We start from the raw sequence: 25,710 nt of genomic DNA, 5'->3' as shown, positions 1-25,710 counted from the left end.
TGTTTTTGAAAAGGAAATAATCACTTGAGAGTAAAATTTAATTTAAATATTATCCTGCAAACATTCTAATATTATTTCCTATAGGACAGAATTTCATAAGAAGATTCATCTATATCCCATCCCACTGCTCATTCTAGTGCCCCCAAAGCTATATTCAGAGTAGTTAAAGCATCAGGAAACAAGAGATTGTGTATAGAGCGACAAAATAATGTTTGGTGGCAAATAGATGCACAATATTGAAAGGGGGAAGTATTTGAAGGGAATTATCACGTATCAATTTTCTAATTTCACACTTATGCATCGAATGGACCAAATTAGTAAAAAATCCTCATGAAAAATATCCAGACATAGGTAGTCTTATAGAACTTGTGGCTTGAATTAATCAGTACAGCTACTTCAAGTGTATTTATCTAGACAACATCTATTTATTGAACTCATTTTAGGTGCCAAGCAGTGTTTCAGATGTTTGGTATAAAGCAGAGAAAGAAATTGACACAATTCCTTCCCTTATGGAGCTTGCAGTCTAGTTGGAAAGATCTCCAAATAATCATATAATAAAAATATACAAATATAAAATGTGTTTACTTTTAAGGAGAAAAAAAAAAAGCACAAAGCTAGCAAATAACAGGTGACTCCTAAACTGAAAGATCAGGAGGACCTTTCCTGAGAAAGCTGAGAGGTGAAGAATCTATATAGAAAGGTAGTGTGGGCTCAAGTGCACATGGAACATTTTCCAGAATAAATCACATCCTGGATCACAAATCAGGTCTCAACTGGTACCAAGATTGGGATCATTCCCTGCATGTTTTCTTTCAGACAACAATGCTTTGAAACTCAAACTCAATCACAACAAGAAAGTTGGAAAAATCTCAAATACATGGAGGTTATACAGCATCCTACTAAAGAATGAATAGGTCAAACAGGAAATTAAAGAAAATTTAAAAAATTCATGGAAATGAATGAAAATGAAAATACAACTGTTCAAAATCTTTGGGATACAGCAAAATCAGTCTTGGAGTAAGTACATAGCAATACAAGCCTTTCTCAAAAAACAAGAAAGTTTTCAAATATACAACCTAACCCTACACCTAAAAGAGCTGGAGAAGGAACAGCAAGAAAAACCTAAACCCAGCAGTAGAAGAGAAATAATAAAGATGAGAGCAAAAATAAGTTAAATAGAAAGAAACAAAAACCTAAAAACAAAACAATAACAACAACAACAAAATGCTACTAGAACAGATCAACAAAATTAAGAGCTGCTTCTTTGAAAGAATTAATAAGACTGATAAACCCCTGGCCAGACTTATCAAAAAGAAAAGAGAAAGGACCCAAATTAATAAAATCATGAATGAAAGAGGAGAGATCACAACCAACACCAAAGAAATACAAACAATTATAAGAACATATTATGAGCAAATATACACCAGCAAGTTTGACAATCTGGAAGAAATGGATGCATTCCTAGAGACATATAAACTAACAAAACTGAACCAGGAAGAAATAGAAATCCTGAACAGACCCATACCCAGTAAGGAGATTGAAGCAGTCATCAAAAATCTCCCAACAAACAAGAGCCCAGGGCCAGACGGCTTCCCAGGGGAATTCTACCAAACATTTAAAAAAGAATTAAAACCTATTTTCCTGAAACTGTTATAAAAAATAGAAATAGAAGAAAAATTTCCAAACTCATTTTATGAGGCCAGCATTAGCTTGATCCCAAAACTAGACAAGGGCCCCATCAAAAAAGAGAATTACAGACCAATAATCCTTGATGAAAACGGATGCAAAAACTCTCACCAAAATATTAGCCAATAGGATCCATTAGTACATTAAAAGGATTATTCACCTTGACCAACTGGGATTTGTTCCTGGACTGAAAGGTTGGTTGAACATCCACAAATCAAACAATGTGATACAATAATACATTAATAAAAGAAAGAACAAGAACCATATGATACTCTCAATAGGTGCAGAAAAAACATTTCACAAAGTACAGCATCCTTCCTTGATTAAAACTCTTCACAGTGTAGGGATAGAAGGAACATATCTCAATATAATAAAAGCCATCTATGAAAAACCCACAGTGGACATCATTCTCATGGGGGAGAAACTGAGAGCTTTTCCCCTAATGTCAGGAACATGGCAGGGATGTCCACTATCACCACTGTGATAGTACTAGAAATCTGAGCCTCAGCAATAAGACAACAAAAAGAAAAGGCTCCCGAATCAGCAAAGAAGAAGTCAAAGTCTTGCTCTTTGCAGATGATATGATACTTTATGTGGAAAATCCAAAGGCTCCACCCCAAAACTCCTAGAATGCAGACAGGAATTCAATGAAATGGAATGATATAAAGTCAATACACAGAAATTAGTTGCATTTCTATACATCAACAATGAGACAGAAGAAAGAGAAATTAAGGAGTCAATCCCATTTACAATTGCACCCAAAACCATAAGATACCTAGGAATAAATCTAACCAAAGAAGCAAAGAATTTGTACTCAGACAACTCTAGAATACTCGTGAAAGAAATTGTGGAAGACATAAAGAAATGAAAAAACATCCCAATCTCATGGATTGGAAGAACAAATGTTGTTAAAATATCAATGCTACCTAGAGAAATCTACACATTCAATGCAATCCCTAACAAAATACCATCAACTTCTTTGACAAAAATGGAACAAATAATCCTAAAATTTGTATGGTACAAGAAAAGACCCCAATAGCCAAAGGAATGTTGAAAAAGAAAAGCAGATCTTGTTGTATCACAATTCCAGACATCAAGCTCTGTTATAAAGCTGTAATAATCAAGACAGTATGGTACTGGCACAAAAACAGACACATGGAACAATGGAACAGAATAGAGAGCCCAGAAATGGATCCTCAACTCTATGTTCAACTAATCTTTGACAAAACAAGAAAGAATATCCAATGGAAAAAGACAATCTCTTCAATAAATGGTATTGGGAAAATTGGACAGCCACATGCAAAAGAATGAAACTGGACCATTTCCTTACACCATATACAAAAATAGACAATGGATGAAAGATCTAAATGTGAGACAGGAATCCATTAAAATCCTTGAGGAGAACATAGAGAACAACATCTTCAACATCAGCTGCAGCAACTTTCTCCTAGACAAATCACCAAAGGCAAGGGAACCAAGGGCAAAAATGAACTACTGGGACTTCATCAAGATAAAATGCTTTTCCACAGCAAAGGAAATAGTCAACAAAACCAAAAGGCAAATGACAGAATGGGAGAAGATGTTTGCAAATGACAGCTGATAAAGGGCTAGTATTCGAAATCTATAAAGAACTTATAAAACTCAACACCCAAAGAACAAATAATCTAATCAAGAAATAGGCAGAAGACATGAACAGAGATTTCTGCAAAGAAGATACATGAAAAAGTGCTCAACATCACTTGGCATCAGGGAAACACAAATCAAAACCACAATGAGATAACACCTCATAGCAGTCAGAACAACTAAATTAACAAGTCAGGAAATGACAGATGTTGGCAAGGATGCAGAGAAAGTGGAACTCTCCCACACTGTTGGTGAGAATGCAAGCTGGTACAGCCATTCTGGAAAGCAGTATGGAGGTTCCTCAAAACGTTTAAAATAGAGCTACCCTATGACCCAGCAGTTGCACTACTGGGTATTTACACCAAATATACAAATGTAGTAATCTGAAGAGGCACCTGCACCCCAAAGTTTACAGCAGCAATGTCCAAAATAGCCAAACTATGGAAAAAGCCTAGATAGCCATTGACAGATAAATGGATAAAGAAGATGTGGTATATAAAACGGGATATTATGCAGCCATCAAAAAATGAGATCTTGCCATTTGCAGTGATGTGGATGGAACTAGAGGATATTATGCTAAGCAAAATAAGAGAATCAGAAAGACAATTATCATGTGATCTCATTGATATGTGTCATTGGGGAAACAAGGCAGAGGATCATAGGGGAAGAGAGGAAAAAATGAAACAAGATGAAGTCAGAGAGGGAAACAAATCAGAGGGGCTCTTAATCTCAGGAAACAAACTGAGGATTGCTACAGTGGACAGGGGTGAGAGGGTTGGGGTGTCTGGGTGATGGACATTGGGGGGTATGTGCTATGGTGAGCATTGTGAATTGTGTAAGACTGATGAATCACAGACCTGTACCCCTGAAACAAATAATACATTATGTGCTAATTAAAAAAATAAGTGGAGAAAAAAATTAGTTAAAATTGAAAAACAAACAAACAAACTAAAAGTAGGTGTGGGGAGAAGATATAGGTCATGCACTCAAGGCAGAGGGAAAAGAAAAAGGGACTGGGAAAGAAAAAGAGATAAACTTCCAAAGGTGTAAAAAAGATAGAGACCTAACAGAGAAATTGTAGCTGAGACCAAATGTGGCCATCAACCTCCAAATTTCAAACTCTTACAAGAACACACATTCTTCTTGTATAACAAAAGTGCTGCAGGCTGGCTATAACTCTGCTGGGTTCTTTTCAGTTCTCAAAGGCTCTTCTGGGATCTGTCTGGGGAATAGTTTGGCTCTCCATGGCTTTCCATTTTAGTAGACAGCCAACATGGCTGTTCTCATGGTGGGAAAATGCAGTCTACTTACAGTCAGAATGGTAATGGGGAAGAGCAAATAGGTACTATGTGAAAAAATGATACACCTTATCAGCAACTCCTTTTTTATTACAAATATTTGTTTTACTCCCTGTGAGCAAAACATACCCATTTCTTCCCCCAGGACACCCAGAAAGTTCAATCACATATCTGACTCCAATAGAGGATGCTATGATATATCCAAAGTTGGTATTAACTCCATAACTATTGTTCAGGGAATCTACATACTAAAATTACAAGTTACCCAGAGACCTATAAGCTAAAAGTATTCAACATACAGAAATACAGGGGTGGAATGGGAGCGACATAACCTGTGAACACTTTCATTCAGAAAAGAGGAAAAGACAGGGAGGGCAGAGTATTCACAGGTCCTAATCATTTCTGAAATCATTTGGGCAAATGTTGTAATGTTTCTTTATTCCTGTAATAGGGATCTTTTCTCTTCCAAAATAGTTTGAACTTTCTTAGAACAAAACCAGAACAAAACAAACAAAAAACTGAAGTACTTGAGTCAAGTCACTTCCATATGCCTTTAGCAACATCAGTGTTTTGTTTTGTTTGCGATATTTCTCTCCTTAGACTTAATAAAGGGTACTTTGAACTTATCAGACTTCCAGACAACCCTGGGATTGATTTATTCCCTATTCTGTCTAACAGCATGGATTTCCTGGTGGCCAACCTAATGCAACTAGATCTTAATTTGGTCTTTGTCTAGAGTCTGGGTCTTACTTTGAGAAAAGTTTATGAATTGAAGATAAGAAAATTTGCCTCTTTCAATACTGAAACCCATTGCATGTCTTTATTTTCTTTTTCATCTGTGACTACAAAAAGGTCAATTATTTTCTTAACTTGTTTCCTGTAATCATGTGCACCTAATAACCCACAATTCATTACCCAAAACCCCATTCGTTAGGTATATTTTTCCCTTTCATTTTATCAATTGATAGTTGTATAAAATATTTCAGCACTGTAAATTTGAGGAAGCATTTTTCATTCTTCATAATAGTTGACTTGTCACTTGACACCCAGCCTTAAATCCATTGCATATATATATATATATATTTTTAATTTTATGGTGTGACAACCTCTACTTTTGGATTTCAATTTATGTATTAACTTTTACTAGGTTATTAGTATAATAATCTATCTCAAAACTGCAGTTGGCTATACCATATTTATTTCTAATTCATGTTATGTGAGAGTAGTGGGTCAGCTATGGTTTTCCAGCCATGGTTCTATGGCTCAACTGGAGTCTGCAGGGTTCACTGGGCTCTTATTAATACCACATGTCTTCTAATTCCACAACATAGGTTAATGGGATATTCTCTGGTATGAGCTACTCTTCTCATAGGAAAAGTCTGGGAAAAGAAGTTCCCACACAAATCATCAATCATGTTAACATTTTTTCTTAGATATGACAGATTAATAGACAAAAATATATCACGTGGACAAATTCAAAATTAGTGGGGAAAGGGAAGATGGCAACATAAAGAAACAAATAATTATGGACAAATAGTATAATAGAATTTAGAACTCCTGCAGTAAAGAAAGAAAAGAAGAAAGAAAGGAAGAGATGGAGGTAGGAAAGAAGGTGGGAAGGAAAGAAGGAATGAAGAGATAGATTAGATAATAGATAGATGATAGATTCGAAATCACATAAACCTACTTTCTAGTGTTGCTTTTGTTTTGTACAAGGTATGAAGGTATGGAATCTTGGGAAATGCTATAACATTTATAATATGTGCTTCTTATCTGCAATAAAGAGATACTAATTTCTTCTGTGTTGGATATTTGTGGACTAAAAACTAAAAAATATAAATAGAATCTGCAGCAGAATGCTTTACACATAGAGGATGTTCATTGAGTGTCACGTACAATTTGATAATAATTCATAGCAGAAACTTTGAATAGCAACAGGTTTATTTATTATGTTTTTATTCACAGCTAACAGATATAATAATAGATATTTTTAAATAATTTACCTAAAATTAGTTTATATGGAGAAAAAAGAAGGTTGCATAAAGAACCTAGTATTTTTGAGAACTGATTATCAGCTAACATACCAGAAGTTGTTTTTCTTTTCTGGAATTGTGATAGGGACTATAGCTTAGGAGAAATTTATTGATCCATGTATAGGTTCTTTACAAAGACATGGTGATTAATTTGAAGGCTGTACCATTTCTTTTTTTTTTAAAGATTTTATTTATTTATTAGACAGAGAGAGACCACAGGTAGACAGAGAAGCAGGCAGAGAGAGAGAGAGGGAAGCAGGCTCCCCGCTGAGCAGAGAGCACAATGTGGGACTCGATCCCAGGACCCTGAGATCATGACCTGAGCCGAAGGCAGCGGCTTAACCCACTGAGCCACCCAGGCGCCCGGCTGTACCATTTTTAATCTTATTCTTAAATAACTCAGAATTAATAAGATTCTCAAGAGACAGGCAATAATAATTTCAAACGTGAAATATGGAAAAGGATATTTTATATCATGATGTAAAATATGAAATCATGATATATACCATTACTCTTGTTTTAAAATTTATTGATGTTTTAAAAATATCCCAGGTTTTTAAATTCTAAATTAATTCCTAATTTCTAATTCTTCAGTTCAAAAATCAAGCATCATATTTTTCATTTATGTAAAACTTAAACTAAATATGTTTTTAAGAGCTCAGAAAACTCCTAGCCAATCCCCTTTAGAGGTGAAACTGCTCTGTTATAGAAAAATTAAATAAACAAACAAACAAAAATCTCAGTAACTTCCCCAAAGAAAAAATTCCTCCCCAAGGGAAAATCTTTTATTGGGGCAGGAGGGGAGGAGGAAAGAATCAGCAATTATTTGGTAAATATAACTAAGACTATGATTAAAGACCTAATGCTAACCTTCTTCAACATTACAGAAAAAAAAAAAAAACCCAAATCAATATTAGAGGATTCTTCTCCTAGTTCTATCAGAAACTAATTAATGTATGCAGTTTAAAGACTTTAAAGTTTAATTTTAAGTTTTATTTCCATAAAAGTGCTTACTAATCTCTTGAGAATTGCAATATATCATATTTAAGCATCATAGTAGTTAGCTCTGTGAGCTACACAAAGCTGTATAACACACAACACCAAAATCTCACTGGGTTATAATACAACTTCTTTGTTTTTTTCACCTTATATTTTGATTGCAGGCTCTGCTTTCCTTCTCTCTCTCTTTAGGTTCCAGGAGAGAGGAACAGATGAGGGATAAGGAAAAGCAACATATCTCTGGGGACCTATTAAGGATCCTACTTGAAAAATGATATATATCATATCCACTCATATTCCATTGAACAAAGCAAGTGCTATAACCAACTTGGAAGTGCATGGGGATAAAGATGAAGGGGATGGGGGGATACCATAAAGAGATAAAATACATACATTTTATTTTTAAATATTTTAATTATGTATTTGAGAGACAGAGAACATGAGTGAGAGGAGGGGCAGAGGGAGAGAGAGAGAAGCAGAACCCCTGCTAAGTGGGGAGACCAAATGGGGGCTTGATCTTAGGACCTTGGGATCATGACCTGAGCTGAAGTCAGGCACTTAACGAACTAAGCCAACAAGGTGCACTAAAGTGCATATGTTTTAAAGAACATACTGATCACAAACCTTTGTCAGAAGTTAAACATTTTCACTTATGTGATTTCCATTCCCATGTATTACGCATTTTTATTATATGTGGCATGTAATTGTTTGCATGTATATGCCTATGTGGTGAGAAAGCATTATCAGGGAGGAAATAAATTAAGTATTTCAGTAAAAAGTTTAGAGTAATTTGAGATGTCACTGTGGTATAATGGGATATGAAACTATATTGTCAGAATGATTACTTTATCTTCTGTTATACAGAAAAAAGGAATAAACCAATACATGTTCAGAGTCTTGTGAGTCAGAGAACATATTTACACTAATTAGCGTTCCCCTCAGGCTCTGGTTTGCCTCTATGTAATGAAGTGCAAAATAAGATGTTGGACTGTGCCAGTAAGCTGCTTAGCTGAGAGATACTACATACTTGGATTGATGTGTTTCTAGTTAGGCATGTCACGTATGAAGGACTATGGTGATGGTAAGGGATTACAAGGTTATAGGACTGCAATCTAGGGTGAGAAAACATGAACTTTGCCATACCTATGATGTGAAAGGTTTTGGAAAAAAATCTCCAATTTTATTTTATAATACCATTAGCTTGAGGTAGGAACTAAAGTTGAAAGAGAAATGAGTAGCCCAAATGTCTACTCAGTTCACATTCACCACAGTTTTTAAGTTTATAAGGTATTGTGACCCAGATCATCTTGGATCTTTCTGAGCTGCACTTACTACCTGTTCCATGTCCATTTACATTCAAAATCTTACGAGATTTTCTTTCACTGAGGATTTATTGGACAACTTAAAATACTACCCAAAGCACGTGATATAGCAACATTTGAACTTGTTCTTTTTGTTGTTTTTGTTTTATTTATTTATTTTATTTATTTATTTATTTTATTTATTTATTTTTATTTTATTTTCTAATTTAATTTAATTTAATTTTATTTTTAAATTAAATTTAATTTTTTTCAGTGTTCTAAGATTCATTGTTTATGCACCACACCCAGTGATCCATGCAATATGTGCCCTCCTTAATGCCCACCAGCAGGTTCACCTAACCCCCTACCCACTCCCGTCCAAAACCCTCATTTTGTTTCTCAGAGTCCACAGTCTCTCAAAGCTTTTCTCTCCCTCCAATTTCCCCCAACTCACTTCTCTCCATCTTCCAATGTCCTCCATGTTATTCCTTATGCTCCACAATTAAGTGAAACCATATGATAATTCACTCTCTCTGCTTGACTTATTTCACTCAGCATGATCTCCTCCAGTCCTGTTGATACAAAAGTTGGGTATTCACCTTTCTGATGGAGGCATAATTCTTCATTGTACATATGGACCATATCTTCTTTATCCATCCATCTGTTAAAAGGCTTCTTAGCTCTTTCCAGTTTGGTGACTGCGGCCATTGCTGCTATGGACATTGGGGTACAGATGGCCCTTCTTTCACTACATCTGTATCTTTGGAGTAAATATCCAGTAGTGCAATTTCAGAGTCATAAGGTAGCTCTAGGTTTTGTTTTAAAGATTTCACTTATTTATTTGACAGAGAGAGATACAGCAAGAGAGGGAACACACGAAGGGAGAATGGGAGAGGGATGAGCAGGCTTAATCCCAGTACCTTAACAACTGAGCCACCCAGACACCCCCTGAGCTTGTATTATTTTAAACATGTGTGAGATTGACATCTATAACTTTAAAAATGATGAACTCTATATATGTTATATGTTGTCTATATAAATATAGAAAGTTAAAACCATGTTATGATATAAACTGAGGAACATTTTGAGACAGCTCAAGTAATATCATAAAATTTTAAAATAGGAAAAGCACTTTAGCATTCATATATATTTAACAATAAGTGCATTAACTGCATATAATATGCCTAATACAGGGATAGGTCAGTGTTGGGAAAGCAGCTTGGAAAAAGACAGAGGATAGATGGCATTTTGGAGGCTACAGTCTTATCAGAAAAACAATGAAAATTACTTAGGAACTGGTGATTTTAGCAAAGGAGAAGTCAAGAGCATCATGGTAACAGGGGAGAGAAAGAGAGGGGGAATACATTCAAATTCAGCAATGATTAATCTCAACTTAGTGCTAATTCTACAACACCAGCTGTGTCTTGTGACTCATTTTTAGAGTTTTCAACTTTGTCTTTATCTGGTAAAAACATTTCCCAATCCTAATCATACTGATGAGTGCCTATCATCTCTTTTTCAGCCAATCTTATTTTAATGACCTTTTAAGCTATTTTCATTTTTTTGCTATTATCAAATAATATTTCAATGTACATCCTTTATATGATATTTTACCATATGCACAAACACATCCCTTAGGGAGAATACAATGTAGAATTGCTGAGTATAAGGATTTACACACTTTGAATTTTAACTATATCACCAAATCATCTTTGAAGAGTAGCTGTACCAATAAATACTCTCAAAGTGTCTCGCACTTACCAATAGAGGATATCTTTAAGCATATAATTTCTGTCCGTTTTTTATGTGAAAATTGTTTCTCATTACTTTAGCGTACATATCTCTGATTTCTATTTTGACCAGTCAAGTCTGTTGTTTGCACTGATTTTTATTTTATTGCTTTGTGCTTTTATTGATCATAACACTTAAATATTCCTCAATTTTGGCTGTATCAACTTATCTTTCCCATTGTCATTCTAGAGAATACTGTGTTTCCTCACATGGATCACTGAAGCTTCCTAACAGCTCTCTCTGTGTTTACTGATCAACACTACCCTTAAATCAGTTTGCCACATATAGTTAGAAGGAACTTTTACAAAATGCATATCTGGCCACAGCTTAAACCATTTCTATGGTTTCACATGGCTTTTAAGATCAAGACCATTCTCATGAACTTAGAGACCCTAGCTGAACTTATCCCTGACTTTCTTCAAAGCTTCTCCTTAGGCCATATCTTCTAGCCATGCAGATCTTCCTTTAGTGTCTGTAGTGTGCCATGTCCCTTCATGCCATTGTGTCTTTGGACTTATTCCAGACTTTCAGCATGGCTGTCCCATCAACTTCACCTACTTAATGTCTACTCATCCTTCAGATCTTGGACCACTCATAACTTCTTAAGACAAATCATTTCTAAATTCCTCAACTAAGTCCAACTCTCCCATCATATGTTCTTCTTTGCAATACCTATGTAAGTTTTTGTTTATGTAATTTTTTTCTGTTTCTTTAGTATCTGTCTTCCTTGAAAGACTCAAAGTTCACTGAGGTCAGAAATGGTACCTGTTTGTGGTAGGCATTGCATTTTTTTTAACTAGTATTTTATAGTGGATGGTGTATACTACATATTCACTGATTTAACAAATCAATGAATATCCCAATAAATATAACTCCTCTATATCTTCTATCCCTTATTCTAGATCTTGATTATTTACATAATTTATTTTAAACCTTTCTATATCGTACAATATATATGGAAGGCATTTAACACTTCTAGGTCTCCTTTTCTGGGCATATTAAACAGGTGTTAATGTAAAGTCTTTAAATGAACTTATTTTTAAGTAGTTTCTAGTTACTGTCTTTTTTTTTTTCCACTTTCCCCCTTAATAAAAATTATGTAATTTCTAAGTGGATGGATTTTTTTGAGCACTCTTTTTTTTTTTTTTAAAGATTTTATTTATTTATATGACAGAGAGAGATCACAAGTAGACGGAGAGGCAGGCAGAGAGAGAGAGAGAGAGGGAAGCAGGCTCCCTGCTGAGCAGAGAGCCGGATGCGGGACTCGATCCCAGGACCCTGAGATCATGACCTGAGCCGAAGGCAGTGGCTTAACCCACTGAGACACCCAGGCGCCCTTTTTGAGCACTCTTTATTGTTAATTTCTAAAACAACTGCTTTTGTCAAATTTAATACCCAATAATCCTTGTTAATTAGAAAATTCAAAAATCTTATATTCATTAAATTTGTTAATATTCCTCAGAAAATTTCATATCTTTGCTCTGAGACATCTTTTTCTGTGGTTCGTGAGGATATTTTCCTTCTTATTGTATTTGGAGAAGGATGTTAGAAGTTTTTGCCTTTTTTAAAACTTTTCTTTCTACATTCCATATCTTTTATTACTTGTGTTCATTCAATAAATATTTACTGAGAACTTACTAAGTATCAGCTGGGAATATATCAGTGAAAAAAACAGGAAAAGGAATTGTTCTCATGGAACTCATATTCTAGTGAGGAGCATACATTCCAGTATAAATTACACTTGGCATTCTAGTATAATCCTGGCCTTGAACTTTTACATTAATTCAGTTTTATGAACCATTTTTCTCCATTAAATTTGATTCTTCAAGTGTTAATTCTTTTGTTAAATTGATTCCTTTCTTTAAAATTGTTAGAATTCTATCAAAGTTTGGTGATTCTTGGTTGTCTGCTAATCACTGAAATTGAATAACCATGTTTCCCTCTCTTGTGTCCTAAGTATTGTGTACTAGAACTTGGCATTTTGATGCAAAGGGAAGATCAAGGCAGGTAGGCTGTACCCATTATTTGTTTTACAGGTTTGGAGCCACACCATGGGTTTTTGCTAGGACCACAGCCCTCTCTCTGACTCTTTTATAAAAAGTAAATCTTAGATCCCTTTTACCTACTACTGAAGTCATGGAGATTATAATTTCATTTATTTCCAATGCAATTTCCAAAGTAATAATCTTGACATTAACTCCAGGGACTTATGCAACTCTTTATACCATTACTATTTAACTCTGAATCAAGCATCTTGCCACTATCTTTTTTCCAACATCCTCTACTGTAATAATTTAGGCTGTGTTGATTCAACTTTTTTTTACTGTGGATCGGATTCCCTTTTGATGATTTTTTCAATATTATGAGTCTTATTTTCCAATACTATTATATATTTATTATACTCTAAAATATTGTTACATAAAAATAATACTGTGAGACAAAAATGCACAGTGTGTTATGTTGCTAACATATGATGCTATCATTACTTTATTGGGCAATTTGCAAAATGTATGAAATTTTAAATTCCCATTGCCTCTGATCACATTGTGTTTTTAGGGGTTATTCTTAAGATAGGGAGATTTAAATATAATAGACATATTTGAAAGTTTTATTTCTGACAATATATTTTGCTGCATCCAAAGAGTGAAAATTTATTCCATCTTTGCAAATCATATTCCTTGAAAACACTTAAAAATATGGCAAATATTCTGAATATATTTTAAATAATAGCTATGACCTCAACATTATGTAAATAAATTTTATGTGTGTGAAACTACAATAAAAATACATTATTTAAATATATATCTTTTCTAGATTGTATATAATAAGCACATAATAATTTTTATTTATCAAGTAAAAAATTCTGATATTTATTATAATTTTTAATATCTATCACAGCTGACATTTGATTCAAAGACAAGTATTAGGAAGGGTCTTAGGAAAAGTTATAACCCACTGTCTGATATATATTTGACAAATATATAGGTGCAGATGCATAAAAAAATGTATGAATATTGAATATCAAAACAAGGCTTAGTTGTTCATCTCTCATATACTCGTCCAAAACACTCTCAGAATGCTGAGAAAGATTTCTCCTTTATAAAATCTTTCAATTATGGGAATCAAAAAGGAGAGTCAGTATAACCCACAAAAAAAATATATGTGTGTTCTTTTATTTACTGAATTGCAGAATTCCCTGGAGGTTATGCAATTAAACAGCTCCCTAATTAACTAAATAAGCAAAACAACCCATTTTCTATGATCTATTCAAGGGAAAAAGTTCTGATGATGCTCTTTATACCATCTGTGCCTACAGTTAGAGCTAACTTTATCATATCACAATAGCTAAACATTCACAGAGGCTACCCAAAAACTATTTTTTTTCTAGTCTGTTTATAAAACAGGGACACACATACATAAAAATCTGACAATGAAAGAGTTTACTTAATTACGATGTAAGGGAAACTCAGCTATTTTAAAGATTGTTTTCCTTTAGGATTCCTCTAGAGGTTTACATTGAACAACAAAATACAAAGACAAACTTCTTATACTCATGACTTAACTCAAAGTTTGTGAGTTCACTCATGTTTGCTGTGTTCCTGTGATATTCAAGGTTGACTATAAGAATAATGTGCAATATTAGTAAATGCCTTCTATCATAACAAACTTGTATTCTTTCTCCTTTGAGTGCACATTTTATTGAGTAAATTATAAGAAAAGAACTTCAATATTTTACCCTTTGTAGGATGAGAAGAGAAGTCTTCAGAACTTGGTAGTATAATCCAAACAACATGAAGCATAATTAGGAAAAATCATTAAAACAATATAACCAAAAATGTTCTAAGTATCAAGGACTGTGTTTGGTATTTTCATGCTTAAAAATAATTTGAACATGTTATTGTTTAAAGAAAACAAGCAAGAAAGAAAATAAACAGCACACATAATTCTATTAACATCTGAGTAGTGAGACATTATAAATTAATGTAAACATTTTACTCAGCATAGGTTCTGTTTCACCTAAATTTCTATTTTTGTAACTTGAGTAGATATTTAGTCTTTTGTTTAGGCATATATGTGAAACATATGATATCTGCTCTTCATTTACTTTTTGTGTATAACAATGAACAAGATGATATTGAACATTTATAGGTAATTCAACATAGGAAACAACCTATGAATCCTAGTATGTAAAAGTGTGACAGTTACAAGCATAAATAAGATCTGATTAGTATTTACTACCTTGTGAATCTCAGAAAACTCATTTAAAGTTATCTGTTTTTATTTTATGGAAGAAGATATGAGGGTTGAACTGTACATTTGATCAATGAAGCACTTGTTAATTAACAATGTGTAGGTGGTTAATAAAGGTTCATTCTCAAGATCAAAGTGATAATTATCTAGAACAGTGCCTAGCATACAACTGACACTTAATACTTAGTCATTCTTTTTTTGTAATTAGAGTTTCCTGAAGAGAAAAGTAGAACTCAAATAATGAGTGGTCAAAAGGAAATTTTTAACATCATAGTTTTCTTATAAAAGAAGAGGCAAATATTGAGAGAACTTATCCAAAGGATAGAAGGTAGTTCTCAAGTCATGTATTAAAACAGAGTAATGAGTCTCTGTTGTCAGTGACCTTGTTGATATGTGGATTCAATGAGAAGACTGGCTAAAACTGATTAATAATATTTGGTTATTAGGTCTATGGCTATATAATGCAGACTATTTTTCATTCTCAAACAACCATTTCCTAATATTCTTTCCTAACATATGTATTTTTCTGAAATTAAAACCAAGAGTATCATGACCAGTTCATTTTTTTATTGTTTTTTTTTTTTTTAGTTCATCATACAGAATATCATTAGTTTTTGATGTAGCGTCCCATGATTCATTGTTTGCATATTACATCCAGTGCTCCATGCAATCTGCCCTCCTTAATATCCATCACTGGCTCACCCATCCCTCCACCCCCTTACTTCTAAACCTCTCCATTTGTTTCCTGGAGTCCATAATCTCTCATGGTTCATCTTCTCCCTCCAATTCCCCCACCCCTTGATTTTCCCCTTCTTTCTTACAATGTCCTCCATACTATTCCTTATGTTCCACAAAATAAGTGAAACCATATGATAATTGACTTTCTCTGCTTGATTTATTTCACTTAGCATAATATCCTCCAGTCACATCCATGTTGATGGAAAAGCTGGGTATTCATCTTTCTGATGGTTGAGTAATATTCCATTGTGTATATGGACCACATCTTCTTTATCCATTCATCAGTTGAAGGGCATCTTGGTTCTTTCCACAGTTTGGCAACTGTAGCCATTGCTGCTATGAACATTGGGGTACAGATGGTCCTTCTTTTTACTACATCTGTATCTTTGGGATATGCAATTGCAGGGTCATAGGATAACTCTATTTTTTAATTTCTTAAGGAATCTCCACACTGTTTTCCAAAGTGGCTATACCAAATGACATTCCCACCAACAGTGTAAGAGGGTTACCCTTCTCCATAGCCTCTACAACATTTATTGTTTCTTGCCTTGTCAATTTTTGCCATTCTAACTGATGTAAGGTGATAAGTCAATGTGGTTTTTGATTTGAATTTCCCTGATGACTAATGATGATGGACATTTTTTCATGTGTCTATTAGCCATTTGTATGTCTCCTTTTGGGAAGTGTCTTTCATGTCTTCCACCCATTTTTTGACTTGACTATTTGTTTTTTGTCTGTTGAGTTTGAGAAATTCTTTATAGAGCTTAGATATCAGCCCTTTGTCTATGGGGTCTTTTGCAAATATCTGCTGCTATTCTGTGGGTTGTCTCTTTGTTTTGTTGACTGTTTCCTTTGCTGTGCAGAAGCTTTTTATCTTGATGAAGTCCCAAAAATTCATTTTCACTTTTGTTTCTCTTGTTTTGGAGAAAGTGTCTTGAAAAAAGTGGCTGTGGCCAATATTGAAGAGTTTACTGCCTATGTTCTCCTCTAGGATTTTGATGGACTCCTGTCTCACATTGAGGTCTTTCATCCATTTTGAGTTTATCTTTGTGTAAGGTGGAAGAGAATGATTGAGTTTCATTCTTTTGTATATAGTTGTCCAATTCTCCCAGCACCATTTATTGAAGAGACTGTCTTTTTTCGATTGAATATTCTTTCCTGCTTTGTCGAAGACTATTTAACCATAGAGTTGAGGGTCCATATTTGGGCTCTTTACTCCGTTCCATTGGTCTATGTGTCTGTTTTTGTGCTAGTACTATGCTCTCTTGGTGATCACAGCTTTGTAATATAGCTTGAAATCAGGCAACGTGATGTCCCCAGCTTTGATTTTCTTTTTCAACATTTCCTTGGCAATTCAGGGTCTTTTCTGGCTCCATGTACAAATTTTAGGATTGTTTGTTCCAGTACTTTGAAAACTGTTGTTGGTATTTTGATCAGGATGGCATTGAAAGTACAGATTGCTCTGGGCAACATAGACATTTTAACAATGTTTATCAATGAGCATGGAATATTTTTCTATCTTTTTGTGTCTTTGATTTCTCTCATGAGTGTTCTGTAGTTCCTAGAGTATAGATCTTTTACCTCTTTGGTTAGGTTTATTCCAATGTATGTTATGGTTCTTGGTGCTTTTGTAAATGGAATTGATTCTCTAATTTCTCTTTTTATAGTTACACTGTAAGTGTATAAGAAAGCAACTTCTGTCCATTGATTTTGTATCCTGCCACATTACCGAATTGCTGTATGAGTTCTAGCAGTTTTGGGTGGAGTATTTTGGGTTTTCCACATGCAGTATCATGTCATCTGTGAAGAGAGAGATTTGGACTTCTGAATCTTTGCCAATTTAAATATCTTTTATTTCTTTTTGTTGTCTGACTGCTGCTGCTAGGATTTCTAATACTATGTTGAACAATAGTGGTGAGAGTGAGCATCCTTCTCATGTTCCTAATCTTAAGGAAATCGTTCTCAGCTTTTCCCCATTAAGAATGACGTTCACTGTGGGCTTTTCATAGATGGATTTTATGAAATTGGGTAATGTTCCCTCCATCCCTACACTCAGAAAAGTTTTAATCAGGAAAGGATGCTATATTTTGTCAAATGCTTTTTCTCCATCAATTAAAAAGACCATGGGTTCTTGTCTCTTCTCTTATTTATGTATTCTATCACAGTGATTGATTTGCCAATACTGAACCACCCTTACATCCCAGGGATAGATCCCACCTGGTTGAGGTGGATAATCCTTTTAATATACTGTTTGATCCTATTAGCTAGGATCTTGTTGAGAATTTTGGCATCCATATTCATCTGGGCTATTGGTCTGAAAGTCTCTTTTTTGATGGAGTCTTTACCTGGTTTGGGGATCAAGGTAATGCTAGTCTCATACAAAGAGTCTGGAGGTTTTCCTTCTGTTTATATTTTTTTAAACAGCTTCAGAAGAATAGATATTATTTCTCCTTTGAATGTCTGGTAGAATTCCCCAAGGAATCCATCAGGCCCTGGACTCTTGTTTTTTGGGAGGCTGTTGATCACTGCTTCAATCTCATTACTAGTTATTCATCTATTCAGGTTGCCAATTTCTTCCCGCTTCAGTCTTGGTAGTTTATAGGTTTCTAGGAATGCATCCATTTCTTCCAGGTTGCTTAACTTATTGGCATATAGCTGCTGATAATAATTTCTGATAATGGTTTCTATTTCCTTGGTGTTAGTCATGATCTCTTCCCTTCCATTCATAATTTTATTAATTTGAGTCCTTTCTATTTTCTTTTAGATAAATCTGTCCAGTGGTTTATTGATATTAATTAATTCTGTCAAAGAACCAGCTTCTAGTTTTGTTGATCTGTTCTACTCTATCTCTGGTTTCTAATTCACCAATCTCTGCTCTAATCTTAATTATTTCCCTTCTTGTGCATAGGTAAGGTTTAATTTGTTGTTGACTCTCCAGTTCTTTCAGGTGTAAGGCTAGTTTGTGTATTCGGGATTTTTCTATTTATTTAAGTGAGTCTTGAATGGCTATGTATTTCCCCCATAGGACCACCTTTGCCATATCCATAGGTTTTGGACTGATGTGTTTTTGTTCTCATTGGTTTCTATGAATTACTTAAGTTCTTTTTTTATTTCCTGATTGACTCAAACATTCTTGTGCAGGATGGTCTTTAGCTTCCAAGTGTTTGAGTTTCTTCTGCACTTTTTCTTGTGATTGAGTTCCAGTTTCAAAGCATTGTCATCTGAGAACATGCAGGGAATAATCTCAGTCTTTTGGTATCAGTTGAGACCTGATTTGTCACCCAATATGTAGTCTATTCTAGAGAAAGTTCCATGTGCACTTGAGAAGAGTAAGTATTCTGTTGTTTTAGGGTGGAATGTTCTGTGTATATCTATGAGGTCCATCTTGTCCATTGTGTCATTTAAAACTTATTTCTTTGTAGTTTTTCTGCTTAATTGATCTATCTATTGCTGAGAATGGAGTATTGAGGTCAACTGCTATTAATGAATTATTATCAATATGTCTCTTTATTTTGGTTAACAGTTGACTTATGTAGTTGGCTGCTCTCATGTTGGGGGCATAGATATTTATAATTGTTAGATCTTCATGTTGAATAGACCCTTTAAGAATGATATAGTGGTCTTTTGTATCTCTAACTACAGTCTTCAGCTTAAAATTTAAATAGTCTAATAGGAGAATTGCTACCCCCGTTTTCTTTTGAGGTCTGTTGGCATGAAAGATGGTTCTCTATCCCTTCATTTTCGGTCTGGATGTATCTTTAGGTTCAAATGAGTCTCTCGTAGACAGCATAGGGATGGGTCCTGTCTTTTTATCCAATCTGTAACTCTGTGCTGTTTTATGGGAGCATTTAGGTCATTGACATTGAGAGTGATTATTGAAATATATGATTTTATTGTCATCATGTTGTGCATGAAGTTCTTATTTTTATAGATTGCCTCTGTACATTTCTGTCCTATATCCCTCTAAGGGTCTTTCTCCTTTTATAGAACCACCCCTTAATATTTCTGGCAGAACTGGCTTAGTGGTCACATATTCTTTCAGTTTCTGCTGGTATTGAAAGCTCTTCATTTCTCCATCTACACTAAATGACAGCTTTGCCAGATAAATTATTCCTGGCTGCATGTTCTTTTCATTTAGTACCCTGAATATGTCTTGCTAGCCCTTTCTGGCTTGCCAGGTCTCTGTGGACAGGTTGACATTATTCTGATGTTCCTCCCTCTACACATCAGGAATCTCTTCCCCCTAAGTGCCCTGAAGATGGTTTCCTTGGTTCTAAGATTTGTGAATTTTACTATTACATGCCAAGTTGTTGGTCTGTTCTCCTAGATCTTGGGAGAAATCCTCTCTGCTTCTAGGACATGGATGCTAGTTTTATTCCCCAGATTAGGGAAGTTTTCAGCTATGATTTGCTCAAATATATCTTCTAGTCCTCCCTCACTCTCTCTCCACCCCCTCAGGAATCCCAATATTTCTAACATTAGAACTTTTCATGGTGTCATTCATTTCTTTAATTCTGTTTTCTTGGATTTTAGGCTGTTCCAGACCTCCTTTTCTTCCTTCTTTTCTATCAGTTTGTCTTCTAGATTACTAATTCATTCTTCTGCCTCATTTACCCTAGATGTTAGAGTATCTAGTTTAAATTGGCTCTCATTGATAGCATTTTAAAGTTATTCCAGATCAGCTCTCATTTCTGCCCTTAGAGAATCTATGTTGCCATTAATGGTTTTATCCATTCTAGCTATTGCCTGCATAACATCTTCCTTATATCCATACCCACTAGTTCTGTGCAGAAGTCACAGTCTCTGAATCTTTCCTGTGTTGGGATTCTTCCTCTTAGTCATTCTGTTGAGTGGTGGTTGAAGGAGTATACAGAGACCAAATTATTGATCACAACCCAAACAAGATGCACTTGTTTTATAGGGACCTTAGGGTTGTCAGTCTCTTGTTCTTCCAGCCTCTTTTCTGGGGAGGAGACTGTCACACTGTTACTCAGGCAGCCCTGTTTGGACAGAATTGCACTGCCCCCTGTGGGGGGGGATGGGAGCAGTAAAAAACAGTTTTGAGGGCTTCTTGTTCTCTGGCAGCTTTTGCTGGTGGCTTTCCATGTCTCTTCTAAGAGTCAGAGCAAAAATGACTGTATCCAAACTTCTGTCTCAGAACAGAGGGATCACAGTCTGTTCTGTGCGCTCTCCAGTTCATTCTGTCTCCATTTTTGTCTGTGCTGCTAAAAACTGCAGTGTCCTAGGTTGTATGCCCCACAGCATTACTCCCAGGCCTTCTTTCCAAGTCCAGGCACGTCGCTGCCTTTTTTGTTTCTAAGACTGCCACCTGTCCCCAGTTTGCACACATGCCCCTGCAGTTTCAGGTTTTAGTCTAAGGATTGCCCTAAAGTCCTTTCCCCACTGCTACCAGTTTGTGAGTCTGCACCCAGTCCCCAGTGCTGGAGGCTTTTGCACTCTTGTGGTGCAGGATCCAGAGGCTCCCACTGTTTATCTTCCTTTTTTTTTTTTTTTTAAGATTTTTAAAAAATTTTTTTAATTTATTTTCAGCAGAACAGTATTCATTGTTTTTGCACCACACCCAGTGCTCCATGCAGTCCGTGCCCTCTCCAATACCCACCACCTGGTTCCCCCAACCTCCCACCCCCCACCGCTTCAAACCCCTCAGATTGTTTTTCAGAGTCCATAGTCTCTCATGGTTCACCTCCCCTTCCAATTTCCCCCAACTCCCTTCTCCTCTCTAACTCCCCTTGTCCTCCATGCTATTTATTATGCTCCACAAATAAGTGAAACCATATGATAATTGACTTTCTCTGCTTGACTTATTTCACTCAGCATAATCCACTGTTTATCTTCTGACATCTGTCTGCAGAATCATGGCTCCTGCTTCACACCTTGAAACCAACCACTGGAGATATTCTGTTTGTAGAGATCCAGATATATCTTCTTATATCTTAGGCTGATTTTTGTGGTTATTCAGGGTCTGGTAGATATCCACCTCAATTCAGGGGACCAGTTGAAATAGGGTCCTCTACTCTTCCAACATCTTTTTGAAAACAAAGTATCTTAATAGCATTTTTTGGTGTGTATCTTCAGACTGTTTCATAAAATCTCACATGATAATTATTTTGAATTTTGTAAATTGTGCCTTGTGCTTGATCTGGGTCTAAGCCATAAACTCACTAAAGGTCTCTAATTCTTAAACTGCAGCCCTGAGCTCTGTCTTAAATTTGATATACTCATAAGTACTTGTTGTAAACTTCTTTAATTTAGCTATCTATTTAACAGATATTTACTAAGTGGATATTCATATCAAAACAATGTGCTAGATGCTTTTGAGATTACAAAAAGATAGGTATCCGGGTAAAACTTCTCCTAGTGGTTTATAGATTTGAGATCAGAAGATGATCCCACTATACTGGCAAATATCACCATATACAATTAAAGTCTTTCAACAAATAATACAGAATTGTATAGAGATAATTAGAAAATAAAAGTAAAAAACACATCTGAAAACAGGACTTGTTATATTTTTTTCATGTTATCTGTGGGTGCAAAGAGTAAAGCTGGTATTTCTAAGTTCAGGTTTTATTTACTTAACTTTGTTAGTGCAATTCCCCTGCAATGCCTCATATTTCTCAGGAAGTTCAGCCAATAAAAGAAGTCTCCCCAAGATGTCCTTTGTCTTTAATTGAGAACACAGAACATGCAAAGCAAAATCTATTGGCCAAAATGTGTATAATAGGGACAAGAGAAATATCAAATAGCAATGTTCCAAAAGTGAAGTAATTCAACTTAGAATTTAAGATATGGCTTTACAGAACACTAGACAGTCAGTTGCCTTTTTCCCTACTTTCTACCCTCTTTTCGCCTACTAGCTGTAAAATAATGATAATCTTTTAAATATTTTGTCCACGAATGGTTCAAAATATAATTGCTTATAGAAATGTGAAATGTCTAAGTTTTAAACAGTAGTTGAGAAAAACAATACAACTTTTGTATAAATTAACAGTACTCTAATTTTCTTTTCATTGTGTCTAAGTAGAACTAAGGCTTGTTTGTACCAGAAGCTGGGATAAAACAAACTGCTTATGGGGTCTTCTGAATAGGAAGACAAAAATGTTCTTTTCTCCAATTTGATCAGACAGAGCTCCATGAAAGAAAGGGTTTATTTTGAAAGAGGGCAATGGGTTGACTTTTTAGGAAAAAGTCTTTTAGTCAAAGGAACTGTGTAGGGAGCAAAGCTATAGGATTTTAACAAAGAAATGGAAAAAGGGAGAGAGAGACAAGAGTGTAAGCTATGGGGAGATAAAAAGAGCATAAGGCAAAGCTTAAAACCCTCAATGGGAAAAAGTAGGAAAGGATTCCTTGCATGAGATTTGTGGGGTAGGGGGAAGAAGAGGAATAGGGATGAACAATTTGGATACAACTGAGTGTCCATGATTTGCCTCTTTTCAAGTAAACATAAACTTTTATTTGCAGTGATTATTTTGATTTTATAATTATATACTTCAAAATAATATCTTTTGAATGCTGAGAGATTGCTATATAAATTTAATTGCTGACATTTATGTGACTTTGGTATTTATGCGACTATATATATACACTTACATATACTAAATTTCACAGGTAAGAATTTTCCTCAGTTATATATGACCTCACATTGGTTACAAGTATTTTTTTATTTTTATTTTTTTTGCTTATCCATATTAACACCACTGAAACAATAGCACGACTACATTTTCCAGGTAGATTTAACACTGGCAAAAATTATGTCACTTACAGATTCATAGGTAATTTGAAAAAAGGAAAAAAAACAACTTTGATTTTGAGAAATCAGAAATCAATATAGTTGGTTATTGTCAACTTGGTCTTTTATAACTAGCTGGAAAAAAGAACAGTTATTTTTCAGTCACCAAAATGGGAGAAATGAAAAGAGAAATAACATCTCCTTACAGTGATACAGTAATGTCCCTTTTTCATTCCCTTTTGTCTTCTTCCCACCCCATCAGCTTACTACTTAGAGTAATTCATGTATGAGCAAAGATACAATCCAAACTGTGGTGGTTTACAGGGCAGTTTTTAGAGAAAATATGTTGGAATATAGTGATTGACTTAACACTTCAGCTCTCTACTTTCATATATTTCAAAGTTTGATGCAGTTACTCTGGATCTTTCTTTAAGGCAAATGTCATGTGACAGACAAAACCAAGTGCTTCCCTTTCTCACTGTCTTTTTTTTTTTTTTTTAAACCAGAATTTTTTGGACTTCTTAGTTCCAGCAGGGGATACAAAGATGAATGACTTCATACTATCAAATATTTCTTAAGGACCTAACATAATTTTTACACTTCTTGTATTTTATAGAGATGTTTCAACTATAGTTCACTCACATAAATAGGTGCTTTTCATGCTTAATGTTTTTTATCCCATTGAAACATATGATAAACTGACATTGATGATGATGACAGAGGTCACTGGGTACAGAGAATATTAGCATTCTCAACTCTTATCTAGAAAGGAATGTAGGGAACATGTAGCCTGGCCTACTCATTTGAGAGATAATACATGGCAATAAAGGATTGTAATGAAAAAAATATATATATATCAAGTAGGATTTGTTCTCCTTACTATGCTAGTTTTCTGCAAGTAAGATTTACCCCAAATACTCCAAATCTCTGAGAATCTATTCCTATGGATAAGAACAGAGTGTCCGGATTAGTGGGTTGAGAATAATGCAATGGGACCAAGGGCACCATCTCTTATGTGTTCAGAGCTAGGTTGCTTTCACTGCCCAAAACAGTGGCAAAATAATGTTAGCCTCATAGATTTAGCACTGGACAGAAATAATACATTTTATTTATTTATTTATTTTACATTTTTAAGACATAAGTTTTGATATCTTGAGTGGAAAACCCCATGATTGATAAAGGTTGCTCATAACTGTTCTTACACCTTTGGGATTCACTACAAGAAATGCCATTATTTGTTGTCCAACTAAGCCAGTATCAGTTCTATCAGTAATGAAGGTAGCATATTTTTCTCAATTGTCTATTTCTCTCCAAATCATTTGGACCTTGGATTGCCCTTAAATTTCAACAAGTTTTGTTTTATTATTGTTTGTGTTTGTGTGTGCGTATGTGTTTGGAAGACTAAACACATAGTGTACATAAAAGAGTATAATGACCGTGTAAGTGGACTTAAATGAATAAAAAGGTATGCTTATGTTAACAGTGATGCATAATTAGGTTTGCAAGAAAATATGAAGCTCAGTTAAATTTAAATTTCAGAAAAACAGTAACAACTATATAGTATAAGTGTGTTCCACCCATCTGTTATCTGAAATTTAAATTAATTTGGTACCCTTTATTTTTATTTGTGAAATCTGACAACCATACCCATAATGAATTATTCTTTTAATAGAAAACAAAGCAGTGAAAAAATAATGACTAGTAAATAATACGTGTTATGAATTCACTTCCTTGATATTTGCTATGAAATTTCTGAAAGACAACCTTGTTTGAAATGGAACATACAGAAGAAAGAATGTTAGCTAGTAGCTGTAGATTCATAATTGAGGGATTTGCTTTACAGCAAAATGAGTAGGCAAGGAATCCTTGGAAAGATGTATGAAAATCTCTTCACTCAGACCTATATCTCTCACCTTTTATAGTTTACTGAGGAGCAGTTCTTAGTGAGTGTGATGACACCATCAAATTATTAAAGAAAACTTTCCCAGGACTATCATTTTTCAGTTTTTCATGTCAGAAACGCAATCATCAGTGATAAAAAAGATAAATAAAAAATGAAAACTAGGCAAACTAATTTGTCCTTAAGAGATCTGATTTGGTGATAAAAACAAATAATAAACAAATACCCTAAACATCATGCCCTAAATGGATAAATATAAAGTAAAATTAAATATCATGTGACCCACATTTCTCAAAAAGAAATTGCAAATATGAAGTTTCCCATTTTTATGAACTTGCAA

The sequence above is a fragment of the Lutra lutra genome, chromosome 10 (genome assembly GCF_902655055.1).
Source record: "Lutra lutra chromosome 10, mLutLut1.2, whole genome shotgun sequence".
Lineage (NCBI taxonomy): Eukaryota > Metazoa > Chordata > Mammalia > Carnivora > Mustelidae > Lutra > Lutra lutra.
Note: the sequence above shows the minus strand (reverse complement) of the source record.